The following is a 14,977-nucleotide window of genomic DNA, read 5'->3' as shown; positions in this document are numbered from 1 at the left end:
TTCAGGATATCCCTGGACATCTTCAGAAGTCATGCAGACTTGGTGCCTCCCTGGTGGTTTATGTGGTAACCACAGAGGTGTTATTTGTCTAAACCAGTTCATACTTCTCCTGTAGGTAGGGCAGAAAGAACCTAGGGGCCATGTGAACAGCACTCAGCTCCAGAGCATTCAGTGAACTGCCATTAACCCAAAAGATCACAAACAGCTCATCGATGCCACACAGCTCCCCAGCCATTACGAGTGATCTATGGTGTCTGTGGTGATGAAAGCTGTTGAGCCATCTTTGAAAAGGGAGGAAGTGGAGTAATCATAAGGGCTCAACATGGATGAAAGAATAAAGGTTGCCTTGCATCAGCAGAAAGGTGACATAGGGAAACTGCCTGCCTAGCCTAAATCAACTGACCAACTTGAGTGTGTCATCCACCCTGTGGACAGACTGTCAAGATATCATGGTTGTAGTGTCCAACTGCTTCCTGAGAAACGGGGATGTCTGAGATTAACAAGGCAGATCTTTGCCAAGTTGACCTTGTGGTCCAACAGTGACACATGAACAAGAAGCCGGTCTGTATCCTAAGAAGCACTTACCTGAGAGGGGGAAAGAGGAAGACAGTCATCCAAGTACAGATACCCTGATGCCCGGGTACCCTGATGCCTGACATCTGCAGATGAGAGGGCCAAGAACTGAGTAAACACCCTCGGCAAAAGAGGGGTCGAAAGGGAGCACCTGGAATTCCCAATGTCTACCCTAATAGGCAAATCTGAGAAAGCTGTGATGTTCTGCCGCAATAGGCACAAGAAAGTAGGCGTCCGTCAGATCTATTGACACAAACCAGTCTCATTTTGCTATGGCTGGAAAAACTTCAGATGTTGTGAGCATGTGAAATAGAAGGATCTTTAGGTACTTATTGAGACACCTCACATCCAAAATGGGGCAAAAACTGCATGTTTTCTTTGCCACAACAAAGTACATTAAATATTAGCTTCCAGGTTGCCACAGAGGGTCTACAGCTTCTATAGCACTATTGAAGCACATTGAACATCAAAGCCCAGGGCCTCACTGGACAACACAATTAATCAGGCAACAGCAGGTTCAATTGCTGGTATATGATCCAGGTGAGCCTTGACATGGTAGCTGCATGGCGTTCAGCTCGATAAATAAACTGGGTATTTCTGTAAAAGGAAACACAGATTAATCACCACTTAAATCCAAAGAGGGATGACATAAAAATGTGAGTCACTAACCTGGTTTAACAACGAGGTAAGATTCAGCCAGTGGGCTGCCAACAAAATGTTGCTGGTGCTACCCAGAGTGTCCCAGATACTTCAGCCCCAAAAAACAGAGAACATGCAAAGTCCAAATCCAGGTCAGGCAAACAGATCAGAACAGGAAGGATAAGAGGTCCAGGAGTCCAAAGCCGGGTCAGGCAAAAAGATCAGATGGGAACAGGCAGGCTCAGTGGTTGATAGGTACAACAGGTAAGGATCAGCTAATCAGTAACAACAAGGAACTCTAACAAACCCTCTTACTTCCCCTTTTAAAGACACCAGATGGTTCTTGGTAAAGTGCCCTCGATTTTGTACTCTCGGAGCATCCCCCAGAGGGCATCATGAGGGACATGAAGAAATGATTCTCCAGGTCCACAAAAAACATGCTGGTCCACTGTTCCATGGCTGAGGCAAGAACCAGACTGCTTCTCCTGAAGCAATTTTTTACAACCAGCCAAACTCTCCAATCTAGTACATAGACTTTCCTTTGGAGGTTGAGAAGTGTGATTCCCCTAAAGTTGGAACACACCATCCAGTTCCCTTACTTTTGCAGGGGAACCACTACACCAGTATGATAGTCCTGGGCATTGTGCCCGACCTCCATGTAATTTTGATAGATGTGTCAGCAACAACAGTCCAACAACATATAGATATTTTAGGTGCACAGGGTGGATCTCATCCACACCCAAAGCCTTACAACTGCAAAGTCTTTTCATCACATTGGTAACTGGTATCTGGTGAAGGATGATTATGAACTAGTGAGTCCTTAACCTGGTCATGAAGTTCAGTCCGTGCTCAGAGGAAGAGGTGGATTCCAACGAGGTGGCTGACAACACGACGGGGCAAACGCTGCCCAGAATGTTCCATATGCTGAAGCCTTGAAGACTGCAAAACTGGCAGGAGATCAGATCAAAGCAGATGGAGGAAGACAGGACAATCCAGAGGGCCCAAGCTGTTGTTGAGGAGATTGTCAGGTGTCCAGGCAAGATCAGAGATCCAAATAGGTACCGAATGGAAATCCTGGAAGCTGTCAGGAAGCAGTTCCAGAATCCGTCAACAGGCAGAATCCAACAGGTGTCAGAAACAGGTCAGGCAAACGGATCCGACGGGAACAGGCAGGCTCATAGGTCCAAAGGCAGAATAGGTCAGCCGTAGTGAGAGGCTGGGCAGAGCTAGGCACATGAATGGAATGAAGAATCAAGCCAGACATAAGTACCAAGATCATGACAGTGTCAGCCAGGTTGAGGAGATGCTTAAAGTATTCCTTCCCTGGTAAACATGAATGTTCACTCTTGGTTTGTATGACACATTGTAGTTCACTTTAAGTTTTCTCTGATTGAATACAAACTTAAGGTGCCCCCACCGTACAAACACAGCAAACCACTGAATTAGGTCACAACTTAACAAAGCCACTGACTGATTGGATCTAAGTAAAGGTACTGCAGCTGTGAAAAAAAATGTAATAACAAAAATGCACCAAACTGTGAATTGTGCAAGGCTTTAAAGTTCCTATCTGACAAATTGACAATAAGCAGGTAAAAACAGAAGATATGTTTTGAAGGAGAAATACTCATTCACATCATAATATAAATTCAAAACCACAAATTATTAAGAGTGGATATTCTCCTTTATGTGGATGGTTCTTGATTATGATGACGAGAGATTGAGCTGTCAGTAGCAATAAGTCAACAGAGCTCCCATACAGAGTCTCCCTTAGGCGAGTGCCATTGTAAAAAATCACCCGAGATTATGAAAAATTTATTATTAGGATCCTTCTAATTAATGCAAATTACACCTTGCCTCACACAACTGGCAGGAGTACAATCCGTAAAAATACACACCATTCTTATTCGGTTTCTCCACCCAGGCAATGTCTTAACATCACGTCTCCTCTCATTCCATTGTCATTTTTTTCAACCGTATTCTTTAAATAAACTGGAAGCATAAACTTTCTTTTGCAGTTAGGTTGATAAAAATGCAGTAAATGTTAAAAAAAATTGTATTTTAATTCAACAGGTGGAATAAATGAAAACTGCCCTGGTTGGTAGGGGGGAAAAATCCAACAATGATAATTAGAGCTTTCAAACACAGTCTTTTTCTTCTGTGTCCTCCTCTCCCATATCTCCGCCAGCTCCTATTGGTCTGAAAATAGTCAAAATCTGTTATAACTGTAGCCATGGAAGCAGCAGTGAATCCCACTTAGCAGAGTCCCTGGGAGGCAAAGCCCTCTCATTTAGCCACAGACATGCAAAGGATATCTGAGCAGCCACCTGTGATTATGTTGCACTTACATAACAGGGTTTACAGTCTGAATTCAATGTGTGAACCTTGTGATCCAGCACTCTCTAAAGCTCGCTGCACTGAAGTCTTGCATTATTCGGGTACCAGTTTGGCACCTGTTGCCTACACAGACGGAGAGACGCCTGAAAAGGAGCTCCATTAGTTGACGTCCCTCAGTCAAACACAATGGTCCGGTGATGATCGCACACAAGCTATTGCAAATCACTCTTACAACTCTGAAATCAGAGCCTGGATGGGGAAAAGAAAAGGAACACAGAAGGGGGGGAAAAAAAGACCAAAGGGTTTCTGAGCTGATGAATCATTAGTGATAAAGCCGGGGCCGAGCCAGTAAGGCTGTATTTAGAAACTTCTCACTCTTTCAGCCCCCCTTTACTAATTGTCATCTCTATCTGCTTTTGACTGATGACTGGATCACTGAAATGATGTGAGAAAAAAAGAACCAGGCTCTAAGCTCTGAGGATAATGTCACACTTAGTCTGTCAAGGGAGGCAGGGAAGTACTCAACAGTGGCGGGGACTGCGAAAGAGCCACAGCTTCTCATCCACAAACAACCAACGGCAAAAAAAATAAAAACATGGACGTGGCTAGCTTAATGTCACATCAAGGCATGCTTTCAGTGTGAGCAGAAACTATGCCACTTCCTTAGAGTTATCTGTTTTCTTATAGGTATGCAAAATAGAGCTAACTAACAGTGATTGGCAGCACACTAATAACTACAATTGGTCCTGGCATGGAGGCACTGTCACGCTGTCCAAATCCCGTGCACAAACATACACATCAGCAGGTCAAATTTGGTGGATTAGTTGCTGTTGACAAGTGTGAAAGGCATCAATCTGCAATAAGACACAGCAGCATGGTGCTCTGAGCCCACCCAGTCTGCCATTAGAGTAACAAGCTATCATAGGTCACAGAGTCACATGAAGACTCGACCCGGTCATGCGGCAGCTGTGCAACAGTTAATGATCTCACCTTCCACGACAAAGACAACGCCATTTTTCACACTTATGTGACAGTCTAACCATCATTAACTTTGCATGAGGGTTAATGATAGGATAATTGAATGTAGTGCATGCTGTAAACTGAGGTTCAGTTACAAAACTAAATTTCAATTTATATAACAACAACTCACAACATCACGTCAGCTCAAGGCACTTTACAAATTCAACCATATCATATATTCAAACGGATTCAAAGTTTTCTATCTAAAGCCCCTGTCACACCTTGACGACTTAGACCAGGGTATGCTTGACGTTTGTAAAATCTGGCAAAAACGCTGGCATACGTTGGATAAGTTATGGATAGGTTTTGTATAAGCTATGAGCACGCTGAAACACGCTGACATACGTAGACATGCGGTGAGTAAATCGAGAAATTACAAGCCAGTGGATGCCATATGTGAGGCATAAGTTACAGGTAAGTTATCTGATCATTGACACACATTAAGTGTAAGTTACTCATAAGTTGGGGTATCTAGCTTATCCAGAAACTATAAGTAATGAAAGGGAGAAAGTAGTTCTCCTCCAGACTTCATACCCATCATGAGTCAGACGGTGAATGTGATGGATCTTCCCTGCGTTCACGCCCACCACCAACAAATTTCCAAGCAGACGTGAAGCTGAAACTGCTGCAACTGGAAACCTTCTTTCTTTCTTTCTCTTTTGATTTATTGTTTTTATTTTGGCGGGCGCTAAACAGCAGGTTAATACAGCAATCAAAGACATCTTTTTATGCAGACCAGGCGACTCCGGGTGCATCGCTGCTGAGGGGGGCAGCGAAGTGCCTGAGGGGAGCAGCTTTACCTGAGGCTTTGTAATGCCCATGAAAGGATGTACAAGCAACCTTTCATGGGCATTACGCAGCCCTGCGTTATGCATAAGTTAGGCTGTCGTTGGACGTAAGTTTTGGACTCGTTATGAATATGCTATGTATATGCACAAAAAAAAAAGAATACATAAAAGTTTCAGTGTATACCAGCTGTCTAAGTGATCAAGGTGTGACAGGGCCCTAAGGAAAGCCAGTTGATTGCATCGACTCATTGACTCGAGGGCATTCCCACTAATCACTAAGCATGCTTGTAGCGACAGTGGAGAGGAAAAACTCCCTTTTAACAGGAAGAAACCTCTAGCAGAACCAGACTCAGTGTGAGCGGCCATCTGCTGAGGCCGACTGGGGTTCAAGGAGACAGAAGCAGAGATACAAAAAGCAGCATAGATACAAAAGGCAACTGTCAATCAGCTCCACTGACAGCCCCATCCAGGAAACACACAGCCGAGCAGACGCTCTGAGCCTGCTCGGCTGTCAGAGGATGAAAGAGAGCAGGATGAAAGAAATGCTCTGGCTGTGTGTTTACCCTCACTGTCCTGCTTGAAGATAAATCTTCTAATCCTGAAATATTTTGCAGCTTGTAACATGTTATCCATTAGTGTTGACTTCTATTAAGTCCCTGCTATGTTCCAACTTAGTGTTACTGTCAATACTGAAGAAAATACCTTGATACCTCCACCCACCCCTAAAATAAGGTAGTACAGCTGTAGTAATGTTTTGTAACAAGCTTTAGACATTTAAAGTTTAGATTTAAACTTTAAGAAAAAAAAAGATTCTTACAGTTTTTTGGTTTAGTTCTGTAACTTAAATCAAGGAGATGAATATTAGTTTTGAATTGAGTATATTAGGAACCTTACACCAGCGGAAACAAAACACTTTATACAAAGTTCTGTGTAAAAATGGTAGCACACCTAATTCAAGATTTTTATGTTTTGATTAGTCAATTATATTTCTAGTATCTGATGATACTAAAAACAAAACCAGAAACATAATTTCTGTAAATTTAAAGCCTTAACACATTTACTTTTACTTTAACTCTCTTATAATGCTATTCCTTTATCAGAATTTTGCCAAAAGAGGTATTTCCTCTAATCTTACATCTCGTAGTGTCAGGACTCAGAACCTTGAAGCCAGAATTCAGGCAGACAGACTGAAGTGATTTATAAAATTTAGAAATCTGAATTTATAACTGCATGGAGATCTGCGGCTCAGCAGCTAGGACTAGATGGCTGGAATCTCTGTAGAGGGAGAAACATAGGTTAGTGATAGCAAGACGATAGCAAGCATGTGAGTCAATAAACTGATTATAAAGTTCAGTCCGAGCCCAGAGGAAGAAGTGGAAACCAGCCAGATGATAATCTACATCTGGCTGCAGAACCAGCTGACGAGCAGAAGCCAGAAGAGGAGGAAGAGCAGGAGTTTCCGGAAGGAGAAGCCAAAGCCGGTGTCGATAAGGAAGCAGAAGTCCTGGCCAGAAGATCAGAGATCTGAAGAGGAACCATAGGGAAATCCAAGCTGAGGTCGCGAGAAAGATCCAAGGTCGTAAGCAGGCGGAATTCAATGAAAGTCAGAAGACTGTCCTGGAAAATGGGTTGCCACGACAGCTGTACGTAGAGCTATGATCCCCCTCCAGGAAGCACCTACTTTAAATGCGCTTCGCTGCCCAGTAAACAACAGACCCTTTAAAGAAATATAAGATGACAAAAGTGCAAACAAATAGTTTATTTTTTATTTTAATTTTCAGAGATAAGCTTGTGCCATGCTAGATCGCATTTTCCTTTTAATGACTTCCATACATGGATTTCACAACTTCATTTCCTATCAAGTCATAAAAAGGAGTGAAGTGAAAAATTGAGGAAGTCTGCAGGTTATTTTCTGCTTGGGTTTCTAACAGCATTGCTCAGCACACTAAAGTTTTTAGGGGTCTAATCAGAAAGAACCTGAGCTTTACAATCTATTTTATTAATAATAATAATAATAATGAATTTTATTTATCATGCACTTTACATTTGATTTCAAATCTCAAAGTGCTACAAAACAAGTTTAAAAGACCATAACATTAAAAACAGAGTAAAAAGACAGTCATTAAAATCAATACATTAAAAGGCATACGTAGCCTATTAAAGAAAATCTAAAATCAACAATTGTAGGAATTTCTAAAAAGGAAAGTTTTTAGTCCTTTCTTAAAACAATCCACCGTCTGTGGGGCCCTAAGGTGGTCTGGGAGGGCATTCCACAGACGGGGAGCTGCGGCTTCGAAGGCCCTGTCGCCCATTGTTTTTAGCCGTGTCCTGGGTGGGGCCAGACGGTGCTGTTGGCCTGACCGGGTCCGGGAAGAGGTGTGTGGTGTGAGCAGTTCAGTGAGATACATGGGGGCCGCACCGTGCACACAGTGATGGGTGTGCAGAAGAATCTTGTACTCTATACGGGCGTGAATGGGTAGCCAGTGTAAAGTGTGAAGGATGGGAGTGATGTGCTGGTGTTTCCTCACCCTCATCAGGACCCTGGCAGCGCTGTTCTGTACATACTGGAGCTTCTGAAGGCTCCTGCCAGAGATCCCGACGAGGAGAGCGTTGCAGTAATCCAGCCTGGAGGAGACGAAGGCGTGGACGAGCTTCTCTAGAATTTCCAGCAGAGTGTGACTGGGCTAAAACAACAAAACTGCATAGTTTTGTATATAGAATATTATTTTCCTTACCTTAAGATATTCCTTAATTTAAGATATTAACCAATTGACCTTTATTAATTTACTTATTTTTTTAATAAATAATATCAAGTGAAATTTACAGAGTAGAATTTAATCATATTTTATGAGTAAGGTCAGACATTAAAAAATCAGTCCCCTCCCAATGGGAGCTCTTTAAATGTAATCAATGTGCACTTTTACAGAATAAATTTCACCTCACAGACTTTGATGTATGTGAGGTGAAATTTGTTAATGCGCAACCTGATTATTTCAGGTTAACAAGTGTGAAAACCTGTATCTAATAATTATAATCCTGGATGACTCATAACTTTTCTAAATACAGAAGTTAGAACAGAAGTTAAAGGGCCGGATCTACCAAAGGTTTGCGCGTACAAAAACGTGAGCTATTTCACTGCGCACGCTAAAAAATGTACAAACTGATCTATCAACAGCGTGCTAAAAGGATTTGGTCTTTAAAACGTGCTAAATAGCGCCTCTTATCCATTTTTCTGCAATGAATATGCAATATGGGGCGTTTACACGCAAAAGTGCGTCTTGTGGGAGGAGAACATATTAATTATATATGTTATATTAATTTAGCACTCGCAAAGTGATTTATCAAACCTGAAAGCAATTTTGCTAACGGTATCTGACTCTATATTTAACACGTTTCAAAAGAAGGTGCAAATGGTCTGTATGCGTAATTGCGCACACATGGCAGCGGTTATTGTCGCAAAAAGGAGACATGGAAATGAAGCAAGGAGACGTAGAGAACGCATTTTTTCACTCCGTGTGAATATTTTTGCAATGAAGGAGGAAATGAACATCAAAACATATCGTTTATCCAGCATTGACATTTTGGAGCTGTTGGGGGAACTCCGAATGGATTTGGAGCCAGCCACAAGGAGGACTCACGCAATACCCCGTATATCACAAAACTCTTGCAACATTGCACTTTTTTGCATCTGGGATCTCCCAATCTCGTTTTTCAGAAGTGCTGTACAACGTTCTAAATGCCATATCGCCCTGACTACCGGAGAACCCCGACCTCTGCGCCTGTGGAGCAACATGCCAATGCTACAGGGATGAATACGCGCAATAATCTCATCCACAGTCACTTCTTGTGAGCCATTTGGTATGTGCATTTTTCTACAGGCCAATACAAAACACCTGTTTTTTTTTTTTTTTACTGCAGTGAAGTAGAAATTCAGCCACATACCACCTTAGGGAATAAAGGTTGCCAAAGTTTATATATATATATATATATATATATATATATATATATATATATATATATATATATATATATATATATATATATATATATATATATATATATATATATATATATATATATATAATTTTTTGGAGGGGGTGGGGGTGTCACTGTAAGATTAATATTTCTTAATGCACTAGTTTGCACAAACTACAAACTACTTTGCCGCAAACCACCAAACGCGCAAAACTAGGGTGACCATATTTTCATTTGGGAAAACCAGGACACCTAGGAGGGGGGGCGGGTGATATTGAAAGAACAAATGTCTCATCATCGGGATTTGCTCCGTGATCAGAGGAAATGTTACTTGGCGCAGAACAGTTGTGAAAATTTGAAGTTCAGTTTAATATAATAATACAACTCTGTGAATAGTTCCGTCTGAAATTAATGAAAATAGTTGTTTTAATGGTTATTGAGTCAGATATGTGGCGGTAATGTTTGATTTATCTAAAGGTTTATATCTGTTAATGTGTAAATGAGTTTGGCTGTAATTTAAGGACAGATTCTAAGAAATCTGCAAAGCGGGAACTATAAATCTGATAGGAGTTTAATTTTTTTATTGTTGTTTTGCACAATATGCTTAACTAAGTATTTTTTGTTGTTGAATATTAGAGATTTTGCAGATATATTTTGTAGATACATTGTTTAGATTTACTTATATATTTCTAACCCTTTTATAGAATAGAATAGAAAATCCCTTTATTGTCCCACAATTGGCAAATTTACAGCAGCAAAAAGATTATTGAAAATGGTCACACAAATGAGGACCTTAGAAAAATGTATAAGAATAACATAATAGGGAAGAGTTAAAATATAAACAATAAAATTCTGTAAAGTGTTTTAACAATATAAAACTGGAGAATAAATAACCAATATGCAGCTATGGACATTTTTACAATAATGGATATTTGAAAATAGCAGCAACATCAGAGATGTGCAGAATGACAGCAGCAGGTTATTTAACTGACTAAGGTTTCTATCATTACATTTGATTTGATTTGTTCCTGCTCCCGGTGGTTGGAACCTTTATTCCACTCTGGATTCTTGTGATGTAGTCTTTGTTCACTTTAACTTTTTTTAAAATAAATAAATAAACAAACCGTTTTGAAAACCTCGGTATTCATTCTTTTCCTGCTTTGTGTGTCAACTTTCACGGTTGCTAAGCAACAGAGCATACGGCGGTAAAACCCGCCGAAGGGTGGACCTGTTCGAATTTACAGACAGAACTCTTCCGGCCTCCTTATTTTCAAGGACTTCGAAGGATCCAGTCTAGGTAGACTGCGTCCTTGGAGGATGCAGCCCAGGTTTTTGAACAGAACCTCTGATTAAGAGCAGGGCTGCCCGCACTGACGCGGCTCAGGGATTACGTCACACAGAGCGTCGTGCGCAGTGAAATCAGGACATTTCCTCACTTTCTAAAAAAAACCCGGGACGCCCGGGACAGGACGTGAAATACGGATATGTCCCGGGAAATACGGACGTTTGGTCACCCTACGCAAAACCATAATTTAAATAGGGCGTCTCCAACAGTTTTGCACCTGCCGCCAGTTACGCAATCGCTCTTGTTAAATCACCCGCAAACCATGGTTCAGCCCCTCGCGCAAAATTCCAGTTTGCGAGCGCAAATTACTGCACGCAAAATTGGATCTTGATAAATCCGACCCATAGTCTTTTTGACCAGATACTTTGAAAAAGAATCTGATTAGTCAGTCATTTAATTTGGACAGGATTAAATTAATCTCACATGATAAAATAAAAAATAAAAAAAAATAATTTTATCAGAACCTGTCATTTAAGTTCCATATCAAAGAGATTTCTGGAATTTCCTTATTTCTTCCCAGAAACTTAAAGAAAAATTAGAAATCTCCTGTCCAGGGGTGATGCTGAGAAACTAGTCCATGCATTTGTTACTTCAAGGCTGGACTATTGTCATTCTTTACTATCAGGAAGTCCACAAACTGTAGTTAAAAGCCTTCAGCTGATCCAAAATGCTGTAGCCAGAGTTCTGATGAAAATTAAAAAGAGAGAATTTGGATGAGTTAAAAGAATGACACAAAGGAGCTGAGTTTGAACACTTCCTTTTCTCCACTTAACTGACAAGCAACAGAACAGCAAACATTTATAGATACACCGCAGAACAAATCATATTTCAAAATAAACATCCTCACTGAGTGAGAGTAGAGTCCCCTAGTGGTCTGCCACATGATCATATTTCTTCTATCTAAGCTTCTCTTCATTGGCTTCCTGTTAAATCCAGAATAGAATTTAAAATCCTCCTTCTCACATATAAAGCCTTAAATGGCCAAGCTCCATCTGATATCAGAGATCTGATTGTTCCTTATGTTCCTAACAGAGCACTTCGCTCTCAATCTGCAGGTTTACTAGTGGTTCCTAGAGTTTCTATAAGTAGAATGGGAGGCAGATCTTTTAGTTATCAGGCTCCTCTCCTGTGGAACCAACTACCAGTTTTAGTCCGTGAGGCAGACACCCTGTCTACTTTTAAGGCTAGGCTTAAAACTTTCCTTTTTGATAAAGCTAATAGTTAGAGTGGCTCAGGTTATCCTGAGCTATCTCTATAGTTATGCTGCTATAGGCTTAGACTGCTGGAGGACATAGGGACCCCTATTTCATTGCTCTGCTTCATTCTGTCTCTATTCTCCCACTCTGCAGTATTTGTTAGTTCAATCTCTAGCGTTCTGCTCTCTCTGCTTTTTGTCATAGCAGCTTCATCTGGTCTGTTCCTGTTTGGCTGTTACTCAAGGGCGTAGGTTTGATTTGAACTTTGGTAGGGACACTATTGGTCTGGTGTCATTGGTGCTATGCAATATGCATGCCCTTTTTTATGCTCGATGTGAGCATCCGTACTGATAAGAGGAATTCATTGTTAAAAGAGAAAAGCAACATTTTGCTCCATTAATAAAAATGTTATAAGCTCTACACTCATTAGATGCTGTTTATCAATGTTTGAAGTATTACCGGCTCTGATGAATGTGGAATTAGGACTGTTTTCCACTTTGAAAACGGTTTCATTTGAACGACTAAGAGAGAAGGTAAATACAGTATTTTCTTTTGAAGATATAGAATTGTGCAGAGTTAAACCCCACTCTTATATTTGTACCTACTATTCTCTCTCTGTATCAAGCAAAATAATACATTCATTAAAATATTAACTTCACTATAAAAGTTGAACATCTGGGCTGTAGTTACTCTGTGTCGCCCATTTCATGTATTTCATCTGGGGCTGAAAAAATGAATCATATTAATTGATTATTTCAATAATCGTCAACTAATTTAGTAAGTGATTCATCATTAACTGGAGTATAGAGACTTTAAAACATACAGTAATATAAATGTAAAATGTGCCTTTCCCCACAGAGCAACCCACTTAGATAAAAGTCTCAAGAACCAGGGATATTAGATTTTTTATTTTTTTACTCAAAGCTGAATCCCTTCTTAAAAGCAGCTCATCTGAGGTTCTTCTCTGTTATGGTGGTTTAGCTCACAATCTGAACTGGGAATCGGATGCAGAACAGGTCTTTGTTGTCTTTATCTCTCAGCTCCCACTCCACAACACATTTGATAGAAGGATACTCGCTCTTTACTGGTAATGAAGCAAAATTGTAAAAATAAAAACAAAAAAATGAAAACAGTAATATCAACTAAATATCAGTAAAAAGGAAACCCTCACATTTTCTTTTTTAGTTGGCTGTGGCTAAGAATCAGAAATGTTGATGGCTTACAGCCTTTATTTGCCCATTTTTCCAGCAGTCTTCAGAACTCCTGGCTTTTGTTTTTGTTTTTTAGTGTACATGATATTCATGTTTTTATTGGGACTATTTTTGTAGCCTAATATTAATTGTTGTAACCGCTGCATTCTAGTGTGAATAAATTTTCAATGTTGTGCTCCAAGCACACGCGGACTACTAAACAGCCAATCAGAGAGAGAGAAGGCGGAACTTAAGGCAGAACAACCAATGAGAGTTGAGTTAAACAGCGCAGCACAGTTCCATGCGCTGCTACGTGAAAGGGACAGGAGAGAGCAGGCAGAATAGCTGCGAGAGGAAAAGAAGCCACTGCTGCAATAACTACTGCTGTAAATTATAAACATGTTGCTCACATCCAATTATTGGTCGGGACAATTAGGTCGGTTCAAAATTTTGGTAGGGACATGTCCCTATGGTCCCTATGCAAACCTACGCCCATGCTGTTACTCCATCCTGGTGAATTATCAGCTGTGCTGCTGCCATCAACACCTGTAATTATAGATGTTGGAGATCGGCCTGTTTTTTAGTGTAGTCCCGTTTCTCTGACTGTGACTGAATGGATGTGCTCTCTTCATCCTCTGACGTGGGGGTTGACTGGGAGCTCTTCTGCCTGGCTGTGTGTTTCCTGGACGGGGCCGCCTTTTACAGCTGCTTTTTGCATCTACTTCTGTCTCCTTGAACCCCAGTGGGCCTCAGCAGATGGCCGCTCACACTGAGCCTGGTTCTGCTGGAGGTCTCTTCTTGTTAAAAGGGAGTTTTTCCTCTCCACTGTCGCTACAAGCATGCTTAGTGTGAGGGATTGCATGCAAGTCAATGAGTCGATGCTATCAACTGGTTTTCCTTAGATAGAAACTTTGAATCAATTTGACTGGATGATCTGGTGAACATTAAAGTGCCTTGAGATGACATGTGTTGTGAATTGGCGCTATATAAATAAACTGAACTGAATTGAATTGAACAATCTTTATATTAATTAAGCATAACCTAACTAACTTGAGTACGGTTACTGTTTATATTTGAAGAGAACAGCTCAGCTAACCTGTTTCAATTGAAATTAAATTGAAACAGGTTAGCCAATTATCAAAGAAATCAATTCATGCAACTTTTTATATGTATTACTGCTGCAGTTATCAATTATTTTAATGATCGGATTAGCTATTTATTTACCTTTTGATTAATCATGTAATCTTAAAATTTATTATTTTATTAAATTACCATTTTGTAATAAACAAACATTTGAAATGAAGAACATATAACTTTTGAATGAATTGTAAATGTTAAAAATATACAATATACAGAGTTTTGGGAAAGTATGCAGCCACAGAACTTTTTTGACAAATAAAAAAGTAAAGACTCTGGTGTGCAAAGTTATTCAGCCACCTTAAGTTAATACTTTGTAGGGCCATCTTTTGCTGTGATTACAGCTGCAAGTTGCTTTAGGTATGTCTCTATCAGTTTTGCACAACAAGAGTTTTGCATAATGAGGTGACATGTCCCCTGCAACTTTTCAAAAGTCAGTTTTTGTCCCCTGCACGTTTTACTGTCCAAAAACAATGTTACGCTACAGTACACAGACATTCGCTGAGCACTAGGACCAAACAGCTAACTTTTTGAGCAGACCATTCTAACACCTGAATATGTTTCTTTGTGAACTGTTTCATTGTAGATTATACTTTATGTTTTGAAATATTGTACCAGTCTCCAACAGCTTTTCTTCCAAAATGGTCCTGTATTAGGCTCCCTCCATCTTACCATCAATTTTAACCATCTTTCCTGTCCTTGTTGAAGAAAAGCAGGCCCAAACCCTGATGCTACCACCACCATGTTTGACAGTGAGGATGGCGTGGTCAGAATGATGAG

Source organism: Cyprinodon tularosa, unplaced genomic scaffold, assembly GCF_016077235.1.
Source record: "Cyprinodon tularosa strain WSP-4 unplaced genomic scaffold, ASM1607723v1 ctg377, whole genome shotgun sequence".
Classification (NCBI taxonomy): domain Eukaryota; kingdom Metazoa; phylum Chordata; class Actinopteri; order Cyprinodontiformes; family Cyprinodontidae; genus Cyprinodon; species Cyprinodon tularosa.
Note: the sequence above shows the minus strand (reverse complement) of the source record.